This window comes from Bubalus bubalis, chromosome 1, assembly GCF_019923935.1.
Source record: "Bubalus bubalis isolate 160015118507 breed Murrah chromosome 1, NDDB_SH_1, whole genome shotgun sequence".
NCBI lineage: Eukaryota > Metazoa > Chordata > Mammalia > Artiodactyla > Bovidae > Bubalus > Bubalus bubalis.
This window is the reverse complement of record NC_059157.1, coordinates 19,289,306-19,306,302: the sequence shown is the minus strand read 5'-3', so window position 1 is coordinate 19,306,302 and position 16,997 is coordinate 19,289,306.

Sequence of the window (16,997 nt, the reverse complement as noted above, 5' to 3'; positions counted from 1 at the left end):
CAACTCAAAACCACACTGAGATGCCACTTCACACCCAGTAGGACTGCTGTAATTTTAAAAAACTGGAACCCTCATACATTATAGGTAGAAATGTAAAATGGTGCAGCCACTATGGAAAACAGTTTGGTGGCTCTTCAAAAAGTTAGAGTCACCATACAACCAGCATATCTACTCCTAGGTATCACCTACCATCTGAGCCACCAGGGAAGCCCAGACGCTACCTAAGAGAGTTGAAAAAAAATGTACGTTGAAATAAAATCTGTACAGTGTTTAGAGAAGCATTATTTAGAGAAGTTATTATAATAGCTGAAATTTTCCACCAAAAGGCAAATCAAATATCATTAACTAATGAATGGATAAGCAAATGTGGCATACCCATACCACGGAATATTATTCTGCCATTAAAAGGCATGAAGTGCTGATCGTGCTACATGATAAGCCTTAAAAACAAATGAAAAAAGCCAGGCACAAAAGACCACATAGTGTGTGATTCTATCTTTATGAAACATTTGCATGTGCTTAGTCGCTCAGTTGTGTCTGATCTTGGCCACCCCTGGGACTGTAGCCCACCAGGCTCCTCTGTCCATGGGATTCTCCAGGCAAAAATCCTGGAGTGGGTTGCCATGCCCTCCTCCTGGGAATCTTCCCAACTCAGGATCAAATCCAGGTCTCCCGCACTGCAGGCGGATTCTTTACCATCTGAGCCACCGGGGAAGCCCAAATGAAACGTCTAGAACAGAGAAATTCACAGAAACAGAAGGACAATGGATGGTTGCAGAAAGCTGGTGGGAAGGGAAGACAGGAAGTGACTCTAATGGGCATGGAGTTTGTTTTTGCAAGGATGAAGTGGTCAGAGTTAGACAGTGGTGATGGTCACAAAGCCTTGTGAAGAGACTAAAAGCCGCTGAATAGTACACATTAAAATGGTTAAAATGGTGAATGTATGTATGTGAATTTTATCTCAATTGTTAAATGTGTGTGTGTATGTGCACACACACAACTCAAGTGGTGCTAGTGGTAAAGAACCCACCTACCTATGCGAGAGACAAAAGACGTGAGTTCCAGTCTTTTTGCCTGGAGAATCCCATGGACAGAGGAGCGTGGTGGGCTACAGCTACAGTCCATAGGATCGCAAAGAGTCGGACACCACTGAAGAGACTTAGCGCGCATGCACAACCCATAGCACACACGTGTATGTGCGCGCACCTAGCATAGAATTAAGTTACTCAAGCTCTGGTTAGTCTATAGGCTGTATTTGACACTCAGCTCTACCAGGTAGCTGAATGAAAGTGTCACACGAGTGTATGTTCCTCGGTTCTTTGTCTCGTCACAACAAAGATTTGGAGCAACGGACATTAAAGCCCTCGGAGCATCACAGCTCTCGGGTCTTGGACAAACTGTGTTACAGCTCTTAGGCAAATCAGTGTTACAGCTCCATTTTATTTATAAGATAGCAGGAGAATCCAAGACTCGAAGAGAAGAGAGTGGAGGAGTGCGTGGGGAGAGAGAAAGAGAGAGAGAGAGAGAGCGAGCGAGCACACATGCACACAGGAGAGAGAGTCCGAGAGAAAGCGCTTTGGCTCCTCCTTTTATATGTTTTTTCCTCCACCTGGGCCTGCCCTATGCAAATTGGGCTTAGCCAGGAGTGCTGTTTGTTCTGCCTGAAGTCTTCACTCTGGTCCTCGGACCTTCCTTGTCTTTTAGCCACTGCCATTTTGGACTCCTTTTCCCTATTCTACCTACCTAACATTCCCCCCTCAAGAGATGGGAGGCCCAATTCTTTGGGAATAGGGGCATCGAGGTCTTTCTGGCTACTTCCTGCTGAACTGGGGCGGCAAGGGGTATTGGGCCTCCCCCTCTTGCTAGTCTCAAGCCTCAGAGTCGTTATAGCGGTGTCCAAGGATGTGTGTGATATTTTCCGTGGTCAGCTGTAGTTTTATATCTTTGTTAAACTGGCACTGCATGTTGTAGCTGGTTGACCTGGGCAGAGACAAAACAGGTTAGACAATTGACAGTACATAGAATAATCATAAACATCATCAATATAGCATAACAAGGACTAATAGGGACATTGGTCAATTTTAAATTCACATCGCCAGGATAGCTCAAGTCCCTCCTTGTTCAGGGATCAGAAGATCTATCTCCTGTCTGTTTTCTAGTACAGTCTCTGTCAAGCTGTGTTGGCTCCTTAGAGTTATCCTGAGAAATCTTATCCCCAGAAACCAGATTTTGGCGGTGTTCATTAGAATGGCACTCATTGGTAGTTCTGAATAGGTATCTGAGATCTCCCGGGGGCTCACAGGTGTATCCTGTCCTCTTCTGTTTTCTTCCATGGCTTGACTCGTGAGTAGTGAATCCAGGAGTCATGTCCTGGTACCTTGACTGCTGTGGGGGTAGAAAGTATTACAGGGTAGGGGCCCTTCCATGTGGGCTGGAGTTGAGCCTTTGGGGACCCATCTTTCCAGACTTTAATTAGGACTTGAGTTCCTGGAGCATATAGTGGTGACTCTTTAGAATCTTTTGGGTCCTGGTTCATACCCCACAAGCATATATCCAGTTGGAATTGCCCAATGGCCATGGTATAAGACTGGAGGGTCTGAACCTCTGGATCTAGGAAGAGGTCATTGACACAAACAAAAGGTCTCCCATATAGCATCTCATAAGGACTAAGACCAACCTGTTCCTTAGGGGCAATGCGGGTGCGGAGGAGAGCTATTGGTAAAGCCTCCTTCCATCCCAGGGAGGTCTCCTGGGTTATCTTTTTTATCGCTGATTTTAAGAATTGATTGGCTTTTTCTACTTTTCCTGAAGATTGAGGCCTCCAGGCACAATGGAGATAATAAGTAATGCCCAATGCTCTCGAGACCCCTTGGGTGACCTTAGAAGTAAATGATGTCCCATTGTCACTTTGTAATGACCTGGGCAGACCAAATCTTGGGATGATTTCATGGAGCAGTTTTTTTTACCACCTCCTCAGCCTTCTCAGTCCGGGTGGGAAAGCCTTCAATCCATCCTGTGAATGTATCTATCATGACTAATAGGTATTTATACCCTTGAGAAACTGGCATCTGGGTGAAGTCCATCTGCCAGTCCTCTCCTGGGTAGGCCCCACGTCGTTGGATGGGCTGGGCCAGCTGGGGTCTTCGAGCTCCTTGGGGGTTGTTTAATTGGCAAGTGGGACAAGAGGAGACCACCTGTCTTATAGTTGTTTGGAGGCCTGTTCCTCTGAAGGACCTTTCTAGTAATATTTGGAGAGCCTTTTCTCCTAAATGAGTAGTGGCATGTAAGGAGTTAACCAACTTCCATTGGAGGTTTCCAGGCAGAAAAAGGAGTCCTTCCTTTTGGAACCACCCCATATGATCTTCTTGAAAGCCCTCGCTCTCAGCTTTAAGAGTCTCACCTTCAGTATATGAAGGAGTTTCTGGCAAATTAGTCTGTGGAACTAAGGTGGCAATCCCTATTAGGTCATGGTTCTGTAATGCTGCTCTCCTAGCTGCCTGATCAGCTGCTTGGTTCCCTCGTGCCACTTCCGTGTTCCCTTTTTGGTGTCCTTTACAGTGGGAGACTGAAACCTCAGTGGGCAGATGGACTGCCTCCAAGAGTCGAAGAATCTGATCACCATAGTTGATTGGGGACCCTCGGGTGGTCAAGTGGCCGCTTTCTTTCCAAACAGCCGCATGTGCATGTAGCACCAGAAAGGCAGACTTGGAGTCAGTGTAAATGGCTATTCTTTTTCCTTTTCCCAGCTCTAAAGCTCGAGTCAGGGCTATGAGCTCAGCTAATTGGGCTGAAGTACCTGGTGGCAGAGGCTTAGCCTCTATGGTCTCAAAATTGGAGACTACTGCATACCCGGCTCTTCTTTTTCCATCCAAGACAAAGCTGCTTCCATCAGTGTACCAGATTTCTTCAGGATTGGTCAGAGGATCTTCTGACAATCCCTCTCGGGGTTTTGTCCAGTGGTCCAAGGTTTCTAGACAAGAGTGAAACAGGAGAGCCCTCGGGGGTAGATAGGAGGGTGGCTGGGTTAAGAACCTCACAAGGGGATATAGTGAGGCCTGGATTTTCCATCAGCATTACTTGATATCTGAGGATTCTTTGATCAGACATCCATAAATGGCCTCTCCCATTTAGGAGTTGTTTTACTTGGTGGCTGGTAAAAATAGTTAGTTTGCCCCCAAAGCAGAGTTTTAAAGCATCTTCTATCATGATTGCAATAGCTGCAAGATTTCGAAGGCAGGGGAGCCAACCTCGGGAAGTTGGATCGAGCCTCTTGGATAAGTAAGCTACAGGCTGGGGCTCAGATCCCAACCTTTGAATTAACACTCCCAAGGCTATTCCCTCTCTTTCATGGACATAAAGTTGGAATGCTTTTTCTGGGTCTGGCAACCTCAAGGCAGGTGCCTGAGTTAAGGCCTGTTTTAGTGTAGCCTCTGCCTCCTTTTGAGGAGTTCGCCACATCAGTGGGATTGAATCATCTCGTCCCTTTAAGCTTTCATATAAGGGCTGGGCAATTAGACCATAGTTGGGTATCCAGATTCTACAATACCCAGTTAGCCCCAGGAAAGCCCCCAATTGTTTTCGAGTCGTGGGGGAGGGCAAATGGAGAATTCCTTGTACCCGATCAGAGGACAGCCTCCTGGACCCGTGTGTAATCTGAACTCCCAGGTAAGTGACTTTGTCTCGACCATCTGTGCCTTAGCACGGGAGACTTTATATCCCTTTTCTGCCAAGAAGTTTAGAACCTGAATTGCATGTTGTTGGGCACTTTTCTCATCTGGAGAGCAGATTAGTAGGTCATCTATGTATTGTAATATTTTCCCATTAGGTCCCAGGTCCAGATCTAGGAGATCCCAGCTAACGGCCTGTCCAAACAGGTGGGGGCTATCTCTGAACCCCTGAGGTAATACTGCCCAAGTCATCTGTTGGTATTTTTCTCCTGGGGCCTCCCACTCAAAGGCAAAAAGGTATTGGGATTCTTTAGCCAGTGGTATGCAAAAAAAATGCATCTTTGTGATCCAAGACTGTAAACCACTTGGCACTGGGTGGGATTTCTCCCAAGATTACATAGGGATTGGACACTGTGGGATGGAGGGGGACTACAGCTTCATTTATGATCTGGAGATCTTGAACCAGTCGCCAGGTTCCATCTTTTTTCTTTACTGAGAGGATTGGGGTGTTACATGGCGAACTGGTGGGGACCAATAGCCCACAAGCAAGAAATTTATTTATTAAAGGCTGTAGTCCCTCCCGAGCCTCTCTTTTGAGAGGATATTGTTTCCAGTTAGGAAACTGAGTGGGATCTCCGAGGACAATGACTGGTTCAGCTTGGTGGGCTCATCCAGGAATCCCCTGGTCCCACACCTGGGGGTTAATTTTGTCTTCCCATAGTTTTTGGTCCCCCTCTATTGAAGGTGTAATGGGTTCTTCAGTAGTAACCAGGAGCTGTAGAGCTCTAGGGGCTGAAAAACTTCCCATCACAAGGGTGGTCCCCAGTTTAGTGAGTATATCTCTTCCCAATAAGGGGGTAGGACACTCAGGGACCACCAGAAACTGGTGAGAAAATATTTGTCCATCCCAGCAACAAAGAAGTGCTCGGGTGAATCTTTTAGTAGTTGCTTTTCCTGTAGCACCCAAAATGGTACAGGTTTGGGAGGAGAAGGCTCTGGAGTAGGAGATCAAGACAGAGTAGGTAGCCCCTGTGTCAACCAAGAAATTCTTGGACCTACCTGCCACATCCAGTTGCACCCTTGGCTCCAGCCCCGTGATGGTTATCTGTGACAGGCGGGCTGGCTGGAGCGGGCCGCTTCAGTCCTCTTGAACCATCATGAGGGCAGGCTTGGCGCTTGACCTTGAGTCTCTTGGGTCCCGAGGGCAGAGTGCCACCCAATGTCCCAGTTGATGGCATTTGTGGCAAGCCGTTCTAGGAGACTTGTCACAGTTTGGACACTCTTTGGCCCAATGCCCCGCCTGTCTACAGATCAGGCATCTGTCTCTCAAGGACTCAGGGTTTGCCATAGGGTTTCTCTGGAGGGCGGCCAGCATCTGGGCATGCCTTGTCTCTTTCTTTCTCTCCTTCTCCTGGGCCTTGGCCTCCTCCTGTTCCCTGTTAGTTGCTGTAACTTAATTCTGATATCTGATGCACATTGGGACAGGAATTTGTCCTTTAAAATCACCCATGCCTCGTAAGAGTCTAAATCCAGGTTGGTAAACTTTTGGAGTGCCTTTTTTAGCCTCTCCAGAAAGGCAATGGGGTTCTCATTGGGCTCCTAAGTTATTGCTGAGACCCGGGCATAGCTAATTACTTTTTGTTGGGCTGCTTTCAGTCCTGCCTTCACACAGATTAGAAAATGATCTCTTTCCCAGATGTGCTCAGGGTCATTATAATTCCAATTAGGATCGGAGGAGGGGACTGCAGTTTCCCCTACTGGGTATCTATCACTGTACATGTGGAGCCCTGTTGCATACCTCTGGGCTTCCATTAAGACCCTGGTATGTTCAGGATCAGATAAAGTTTGACTAAATATGACCATGATGTCTTTCCACGTCAAGTCAAAGGCCAAGGTAATATGTTGGAATGTATCTATATATTTGCCTGGGTCATCTGTATAGCTTCCCAGGTCTTGTTTGATCTGCCTTAGTTCTAAGAGGGAGAAGGGCTTATGGACCTGGGTTGGTCCGAATTCTCCTCCAGTTTCAACTAAGGGACATACTCGAGCTGGCTTTTGTGGAGGAGGTGCTCCTGGATATGGGGGCACGTTTGGGTACGAGGAAGGAGCACCAGGCAACTCGGGAGCTGTGGGAGGTAAGCCTTCACGAGGGGGTTCCTTTTCTTGGTTGCCCGTGCCTAACACCATTTGCCTAGTGGGCTCACTTTTAGGGCATACTACAATCCCATACTTAAGACAGAGTCCCTTCATATCTCTTAGTCGGAAGAAAATTTGGACATAGGGGATATCTCTGTCCATTTCCCTTGTCTTTTGCAGAATAATTCTAATTGCAGGATGGTATTGTAATTTAAAGTTCCATCCTCAGGCCAGTGTTCCTCGTCCCCCAGTGGATACTGTGGCCACGCAGTGGCACAAAAGAATTTCAAACGACTTCTCCTTAGAGCTAGAGGATCGAACAGCTTCCAGTTATCAAGGATACATTTCAAGGGCGTCTGCCGGGAAGTGGATTTGTTATTTCCCATCTGAAAGACAGTCATTACAGGGAGAAAAGAAAAAGACCTCTTTCGATTTCCTTAAGGGTGAGTCTTTCTGAAGTTTATCCTACCCAGAACTGTTGCAACCTGAGAGCCAGGCATCCCCGGGTCAGGGTGCAGATCCCCAGGCAGGCTGAGGTGTGACAGCCTCCTAGAGATCGAATCCATGGGCAGGTCAAGGCGTGACGGCCTCCTGAGGATTGGGTCCCTGGGCAGGTTGAGGTGTGACGACCTCCTGGGACTAGAGGATCCCCGAACAGGTTGAGGCGTGACAACCTTTTGAAGACCGACCCCTAGGCAGGTCAAGGCGTGATGACCTCCTGGGACCCCCCGGACTGGAGTTTGGGTGTCCCCAAGATCTCCAGTGTGACCAGTATTGGGTAGGATTAGGGGTTGGATATTATAGAGTATTTCCCTCCCAAGGCCAGCTATTTTCTGGTTGTCTCTCCAGAAGATTGTAGAAACCTTGTGGGTCTGGATGGGGCTCAGGAAAAGAGCATGAAACAGGAGGGAAGGGGGCAGAGCTCAACCTTTGAAAGAATGACATAGCACAAGGGTATAATGTAAACCACTTAAAATCAATTGAGTCCAAGATGACAAGTCAACTTCAAGTAAACCTTAATCCCCAATCTATAAGCCAACAGACACACCCAGAGGTGGCAAGACAGCTCCAAGGCACAAGGTCAGAAGAGGGAGGAGTGGGTGGTTCCCCAATGGCTGGGATGATCCTCTCACTCATTAGCATATGAATTCCATCCCTTCACAAAACCTAGCCAGGCCTAATTCCAAGGTTGCAGCCCTTGCCCTCAGCAATGGTTCACACCCTGAAGGGTGGCTTCTCTCTGGATCCTAACAAATCTACCTCTCATTGCTTTGACTCTCAATTAATTTTTGCAATGAGACATCAGAGCCTGAGTTTCATTAGTTTTGGTCGGGCTTGAGTCCCGGGAAAGAGCTGAAGGACAGGAGGAAAAAGCAGTGGGGAAAACGTGCCAAGGAATCCCCTTCATAGCCCGCCAGAAAATTTGCTAAATATCTGACTGGTGCCCACAGTTTCATTGGTCTGATCTTTGGCACAGAGAAGAGAAAGGACAGAAGAACCCCCACCGGCTTGGGTAACAGCCACTGGGGCTCAGCAGATAGCACCTTTGGGACATGCTGAGGAGTAGCCTCTCCAGAGTCCCTCAATTGTGCCCCTGCTGCCCGCCTGTTCATGGGAGGCTCGAGGAAACAAGAAACGAGAGATTGTAAAGGTCCCTCCAGCCATAGGAGTGAGGACCTCTTACCTTAACTGAAGGTCTTCTGGAATCTGAGACTGGGCCGTGTGAGCTTTCTGCTGAGTTCATTTTTCACTGTCCCAGTTTCCAGCAAGATGGGCCTTCCCCTGAGCTGGGTTTCTTCGCCTTCCACTTCTAGCGCGGGAGCTTCGCTGAGTTGGTCTCCTGCTGTGCTTGGCCTCTTCCGCGTGGAGGTTGTTTCAGCCAGGTTATATCCGAGTCCCGGCACCATAGATGTCACATGAGTGTATGTTCCTCAGTTCTTTGTCTCGTCACAACAAAGATTTGGAGCAACGGACATTAAAGCCCTCGGCGCATCACAGCTCTCGGGTCTTGGACAAACCGTGTTACAGCTCCATTTTATTTATAAGATAGCAGGAGAATCCAAGACTCAAAGAGAAGAGAGTGGAGGAGTGCGTGGGGAGGGAGAAAGAGAGAGAGAGAAAAAGAGAGAGAGAGAGCACACGCATGCACGTGGGAGAGAGAGTCAGAGAGAAAGCACTTTGGCTCCTCCTTTTACATGTTTTTTCCTCCACCTGGGCCTGCCCTATGCAAATTGGGCTTAGCCAGGAGTGCTGTTTGTTCTGCCTGAAGTCTTCACTCTGGTCCTCGGACCTTCCTTGTCTTTTAGCCACTGCCATTTTGGACTCCTTTTCCCTATTCTTCCTACCTAACAAAAGCAAACCACTTAACCTCTCTAAGTCTCAGTTTCCTGTGTAAAAAATGGGGATGATAATAATGCTTGCCTCATAGAGTTGTCATGAGGATTAAATGAGCTAATGAAAGTACATATCATGGGACTAGAACATAGTAGTGAAGTGAAAGTGAAAGTCACTCAGTCGTGTCCGTCTCTTTGTGACCCCATGGACTATCCGCCCATGGAATTTTTGGAGTGGGTAGCCTTTCCGTTCTCCAGGGGATCTTCCCAACCCAGAGATTGAACCCAGGTCTCCCACATTGCAGGCAGATTCTGTACCAGCTGAGCCACAAGGGAAGCCCAGAACATAGTAAGCCCTCGGTAAACAGTGCAAAACATAACTAAATGCACAGATAATGATACCTGTACAGAGAGAGAGAGAAAGAAAGAGAAATAGACTGGGAAGAATGTGCTGATCAGCCCACAGGAACTTTCTTGTCTTGAAACTTTAGCAGTAGGAATTTGGTAATCTATCACACATTCTTTTTTAGATTTGCCTAGAATGACTCAGTCCCCTAAAGGCAAAGTACCTGATAAAATGACAAACGGAAGTCATTGAATTAAAATGTCAAGATCCTGTACACACACACACACACACACACACACACACACACCCTTGACAGCCTGTCTGACTTAACAAACTAGTTATGTTCCTCTAAATCAGCAATGACTGAAGAAAGCTATTCATTGCAAAGGAAAGCAAATGTGAATTTTCACTCTTAGATACGTTCACCAAAATTACAGCTCCACATAACTTGCAGCTTCTTTGCTCCTACAAGTCTTTCCAGAAAGTGAAAGTGAAAGTTGCTCAGTCGTGTCTGACTCTTTGTGACCCCATGCACTGTCAGAATACTGGAGTTGGTAACCTTTCCGTACTTCAGGGGATCTTCCCAACCCAGGTCTCCCACATTGCAGGTGGATTCCTTACCAGCTGAGCCACAAGGGAAGACCAAGAATACTGGAGTGGGTAGCCTATCCCTTCTCCAGTGGATCTTCCTGACCCAGAAATTGAACCAGGGTCTCCTGCATTACAAGCGGATTCTTGACCAAATGAGCTACCAGGGAAGCCCCACAAATCTTTCTAAGGCCAGCTCAAATCTCACCTCGTTAAGCCTTTCCAATCACTCCAGAAAAACTATACTTCCTCTTCCACTGAGCTTCTCAGTAAAAGGAAGGACCTGAGGAAGCAATGGAGGGAGGGAGGGAGGGAGATGAATTTAAGGCACTAATTCAAAGCTCAATCTCTTACCATAACCTTTGCCTTCACATCATTTTCTCAAGTTCCCCCCATCCCAAGACCAGAGTTCTTTGACCTCATCAATGTCACCAACGCACCGACACTTCCTAACATTTTATCAGTCGTGTCCCTCCTCATCCAGCTGCAGTTGCAGGGTCCAACACTGCATTTGCAAACACCTTCCATTCCTTGATCTTCTCCTTCCAAAGCAAAACCCTAACTATGCATGGATCCGAGACCACCTACCATCTCTGAGCCTCAACCTGAAGTCCTAGTTATTGCTGGAGAAAACCCCCAACTAGGCAGGATGCTACCAGGTCAAATTCATAGTGACCAAGCCCGAACTTATGCTCAACGATGGAGCAAATCTTCCTGCTCCTTCCTGCTTCCTTTCTGCTAAGCCCCTCTCCCATGTTTTACGATTTCTTACCTCTCCCCTCCACTGAAACTGACTTCCTCCTTCTCTCCGTTGTCAGCTGGTGCTCATTCCTGAGGACTATAGAGCACTCCATGCCAGGTCCCTCGTATTTCAGCCACTAAACCTCTATTTGCAACTACTATCTTCTTTCTCTATTACATAGAGGAAGTGTCTTTCCCTTAATGAGACTCATTTTTCTCCATGTGTACTCTGAGCTGAATCTTCTCTCCACTCAGGGTCAGACTGTCCACCCAAGGTGCTCATCAGGCCACATCTGAGTGATCATGGGGCAACCGACTCTGGTTTTTTGTTTATCTTTATCATGGAAGTTATTGCTGATGACTTGTGTAATTTTTTAAAAGAAGAATTTAAGAGAAAGTTATGAGCATTTGTCTTCTGGGAGATGTGGTAATACCCACCCTGTCATTTGAATCAACATTCAGCCCCCATTCCATTTGAGGGCAGGAATAGATACTAAATCCTGCCAGCCACGAAGATAGATGGGCCCAAGTCTTGAGGTAATTTTATTTTTTCTATTTTTTTGGCTGTGCTGCACAACATGAGGGATCTTAGTTCCCTGACCAGGGATCGAACCCATCCCCCCTGCAGTGGAGGTGTGGTGTGTTAACTGGTTACTGGTCTCTTAACTACTGAAAGTCCAGAGATCATATTCAGTTCAGTTCAGTTCAGTCGCTCAGTTGCGTCCGACTTTTTTCGACCCCATGAATCGCAGCATGCCAGGCCTCCCTGTCCATCACCAACTCCCGGAGTTCACTCACACCCACGTCCATTGAGTCAGTTCACTCAGACTCACGTCCATTGAGTCAGTGATGCCATCCAGCCATCTCATCCTCTGTCATCCCCTTCTCCTCCTGCCCCCTATCCCTCCCAGCATCAGTCTTTTCCAATGAGTCAACTCTTCGCATGAAGTGGCCAAAGTACTGGAGTTTCAGCTTTAGCATCACTGCTTCCAAAGAACACCCAGGACTGATCTCCTTTAGAATGGACTGGTTGGATCTCCTTGCAGTCCAAGGGACTTTCAAGAGTCTTCTCCAACACCACAGTACTGAATATACTAACTCAGTCTCTTCCATAGCAGATTTAATTGTCACTAATTGGGTTTCCCAGGTAGCACAGTGGTAAAGAATCCACATGCCAATGCAGGAAACCCAAGAGACTCAGGTTTGATTCCTGGGTCAGGAAGATCCCCTGGAGAAGGGAATGGCAACCCACTCCAGTATTCTTGCCCGGAAAATTCCATGGACAGAGGAGCCTGGCGGGCTACAATCCATGGGGTCGCAAAGAGTCGGACACAGCTGAATGACTGAGCACGCACACAATTTTCTAATTTACCTTAATCATAAAAACTGAGTCAGAGAGATTACCTAATTGCCAGTCTCTGAAAGAGGAGGGAATTCAAAAGGAGTCTGACAGCATGTGAGGGGCTCGAGTGTGGGAGGGTTTACCTCCGTGGAGCCACTTCTCTTGTGTCGGTGAATCACACAGTCAAATTACAGAGCAAGTGACAGGAGCTCGGCTAGACTCCAGCACCCGGTGTCAGAAGGTTATTCACCAGCCCTACAGCACTAGCTGTCTGTTTGGCAGGGGATGTTGGTTCTAATTAGGTACTGCTCCCCGTGGGCCACCTGGGAGGACCTTTATTCTCTGCACAATTATTAATCAGCTCTCCGGTGTTAACAAGATCAGATGGGGAAGTATGTAAATTCACTCTCAATTCTTTGTCCCCATCACTCGGCAGGCCACCTTACGAGCTCACTAATGAGGTCCTGGCCAACTAACTAGCAAGCTGGCCAGCTCCTGTTCCTAATGATAACTTCCAAAACGGGATTTTTACCATTTTGAATACATAAGCCAATCCAACACACTGCAATATATAATCTTTCTGCAACTTTCTGATAAAACTTTAAACTAGGTCATGTTAAAATACTGTAACTAAATTACAATAAAATTGAAGAAATGCCCAGAAATTGAAGGATTAAGGGGGCACAAATTCAACACTTGGGGACTTTTCTGTCTGTCCCCAGAGACAAAGCCCTCATCTATATTCTTTATCAAAATTTCATCCTTCTGCTGTTTCTTCCTCTCATAATTTCAAAATAGAACTTATACTCTGAAGCAAGTATTAAATGGAACCTTACAAAATTACCAATTTTTGATGATTTTTGACCTACAATCATGGCAAGTTCAACACATAATGCATGAGGCCTTGGAACGGTTTTTGAAGGGGATTGAGTTTTTCAAGCATAAAAATAAATAATCATAGGAATAAAATAGAGAGCCCAGAAATAAACCCATGCATATATGATCAATTAATCTACAAGGGAGGCAAGAATATACAATGAGGAAAAGACAGTCTATTCCATAAATAATGTTGGGAAAACTGGACTACATGTAAAAGAATGAAATTAGAATATTTTCTCATGCCATGTACAAAAGAAACTCAATATAAAGTCCTAAATGTAACACCTGAAATCATAAAACTAGAAGAAAATATAGATTGTACTCTCTTTGACATCGGTCTTAACAATATTTCTTTGGATCTGTCTCCTCAGGTAAAGGGAACAAAAAACAAAAATAAATAATTGGACCTAGTCAAACTTGAAAGCTCTGGCACAGCAAATGAAATCAATACTATAATATCCTATATATTAATAATAGTTACGTATATAATACATACATATAGATTGAATGCTGCTAAGTCGCTTCAGTCGTGTCCGACTCTGTGTGACCCCATAGATGGTAGCCCACCAGGCTCCCCCGTCCCTGGGATTCTCCAGGCAAGAACACTGGAGTGGGTTGCCATTTCCTTCTCCAATGCATGAAAGTGAAGTGAAAGTGAAGTCGCTCAGTCGTGTCCGACCCTCAGCGACCCCATGGACTGCAGCCCACCAGGCTCCTCCGTCCATGGGATTTTCCAGGCAAGAGTACTGGAGTGGGGTGCCGTTGCCTTCTCTGATAGATTGAATACATATATATATATATATAATAGATTATAATATCTATTAGATGGATAGATTGAGAGATCTGAAATAGATATGACAAAATTTTGTCATTTGGATGGTAGATACAAGGATATTTGATAAACTTTTCTCCATACTTTTCTCATACTTGATATATTCTGTAATACATTTTAAAATGAATAACTATTCATGAGAAATCCAAAACGGGCCACAGAGGCTGAATTTGCTGTTTTGATCTCTGCCGACACCTGACATGGGAGAGAGAACAAGGCCTCCAGATGTTCCACACTTCTCTTCACAAAATTTCCATGACATCACTTGCAAAACATCCTAGCGCCTGGGGTGGGGAGGAAATCGAACTAAGGAAGGTGGATATAGTATATACCAAGGCAGAGATTCTCATTCCTGTTTCCCCTACACCATATCTTGTAAAGAAAAGTCACATTTGAGACACTTTCAAGAAGAGGAACCCAGATGTTGTTTAATAGCTAAGATTAGCTATGGTTCATGAGCAGCATCATAATCGGTTGATTTGCCAGCTGTAAGTCCACTTTTCTCTTCCTCTGATCAGAGGGAACAAAACCCTGACCCAAGGTTTGAAAAAATAAGGCATTGACTTTGGATATCTGACCTTCTAACGGGATGGGACCAGAGGACCAGTCACATTCCTGGCCTGGGGCGTGGCTTGCGAGCACTGGTGATGCAGCCTCTGGGGCTTCCTGCCTGCTCCCCGTCTCGTTCCCTCCCACAGCTGCAGTTCGGAGAGTCAGTCGTCACCCCAACGCGAGTCAGGAGAGCGGGGCACATTAGGGACAAAAAAAACTGAAGGATTGAAAAAGGATGCCACTCCCCTGTGCTGGGACCAGCGGCTGACAGTGGCGGTTGGCAGTGGAGAAGGTGGAGGCGCAGCCAGAAGCGTGGTCCCGTCACCTGTCCTCTTCCTCTCACTACATCTTGTGCAGTCCTACCAGCACAGTCTCGTTACACTTCCCCAAGGCCCACTCTTTCACAGCATGAAAAGAAAGAGGAGTGGCCGCAGGCAGAATGAAGTGAGGGACCCAGAACAGAAGGCACTGCAGACAGGAGAGAAGGCCCCAGGACTGGACCTTCTCCCCAGGGGCCGTACAGTGAGCTGGGTCAGCGCAGGGTAGGGGATTATCAGACAAAACTAGTAGATAGGGAAGAATACACAGGACAGTTGTCTCAAGATACTGATGAAAACTTTATCAAATGGAGATTACATAGCAACAAGGATTTACTGCATAACACAGGGGACCACCAACATGAGTCTGAGTGAACTCCAGGAGTTGGTGATGGACAGGGAGGCCTGGCGTGCTGTGATTTATGGGGTCACAAAGAGTCGGACACGACTGAGCGACTGAACTGAACTGATACTTAATACCTTGTAATAACCTACAATGAAAAATAAACACACACACACACACACACATATATATATCTGAATCAGTTTGTTGTATACCTGAAACTAACACAATATTATAAATCAATTATACTTCAGTTTCTTTACATGGAGGTTGGAATTCATACTTTAGATGATGCTCATATATTTTTGGGCTTCCCTGGTGACTGCAGCCATGTAATTAAAAGAAGCTTACTCCTCGGAAGGAAAGTTATGTCCAACCTAGATAGCATATTCAAAAGCAGAGACATTACTTTGCCAACAAAGGTCCAGCTAGTCAAGGCTATGGTTTTTCCTGTGGTCATGTATGGATGTGAGAGTTGGACTGTGAAGAAGGCTGAGTGCCGAAGAATTGATGCTTTTGAACTGTGGTGTTGGAGAAGACTCTTGAGAATCCCTTGGACTGCAAGGAGATCCAACCAGTCCATTCTTAGGGAGATCAGCCCTGGGATTTCTTTGGAAGGAATGATGCTAAATCTGAAACTCCAGTACTTTGGCCACCTCATGTGAAGAGGTGACTCATTGGAAAAGACTCTGATGCTGGGAGGGATTGGGGGCAGGAGGAGAAGGGGACGACAGAGGATGAGATGGCTGGATGGCATCACTGACTCGATGGACATGAGTCTGAGTGAACTCCGGGAGTTGGTGATGGACAGGGAGGCCTGGCGTGCTGCGATTCATGGGGTCGCAAAGAGTCGGACACGACTGATCGACTGAACTGAAATGAACTGAGTGACTCACCGGAGAAGGCAATGGCAACCCATTCCAGCGTTCTTGCCTGGAGAATCCCAGGGACGGGGGAGCCTGGTGGGCTGCCATCTATGGGGTCGCACAGAGTCAGACACGACAAGCGACTTAGCAGCAGCAGCAGCAGTGACTCAGACCAGGGCTCAGGTAAAGAATCTGCTTACAATGAGGGAGACTCGAGTTCCATCCCTGGATTGGGAAGATCCTTTGGAGATGGGAATGGCTACCCACTCCAGTATTCTTGCCTGGGGAATTCCATGGACAGAGGAGCCTGGAGAGCTATAGTCCATGGGGTTGTAGAGTCGGACACAACTGAGTGACTGATACTTTCACTTTTCTTTTGTATATTTTTAAGTGACGCTAAATGAGGTGTCTTATTTTTAAAAAGCTTGTCCTATTGGAACTCAAAAACTTTAGTCAATAGATGTTTCTGATGTTCTTGAACAGGTGTTCATTAATTTGAGGAAATCTGGCCATTTAAGAATAGTGTGTGATTCTCCACACACCCTTCCCTCGTGACAGCCACAGCAGAACATGCCAGGAGGAGGCTCCAATCAACCAGAATCCCTGAGTAACTGTGATGAGCAGAAACCCCTACTTGTTTGATTTAAGCTAGTCAGACTTGGGGATGGTTTGTTACCGGTCTATCCTAATGGATGCAAGCCAACAGCATAGACCTCACTGAATGACAAATGATGGTGACTTGAACCTGAGTGGCAACAGTGAAAAAGATGAGACATCATCCAAACGTGGATTTACTTTCTTGTATAGAAAAGAAATCCTATGTGACTGAAAATGGGAGACCAGTGTCTCTGGTTCTTATAGGTCAGAAACATCTTGTGTGAAAAACTGTAATATAAGCAACCCTTATATTCTGGTAGCAGGCCGGGAGAAGCTTATCTCCCTAAAAGGTCTACAGCAGGTTTACAGCCTACAAAATATTCAAAGTAGAGACGTCACTCCAGTACTCTTGCCTGGAAAATCCCATGGATGGAGGAGCCTGGAAGGCTGTAGTCCAT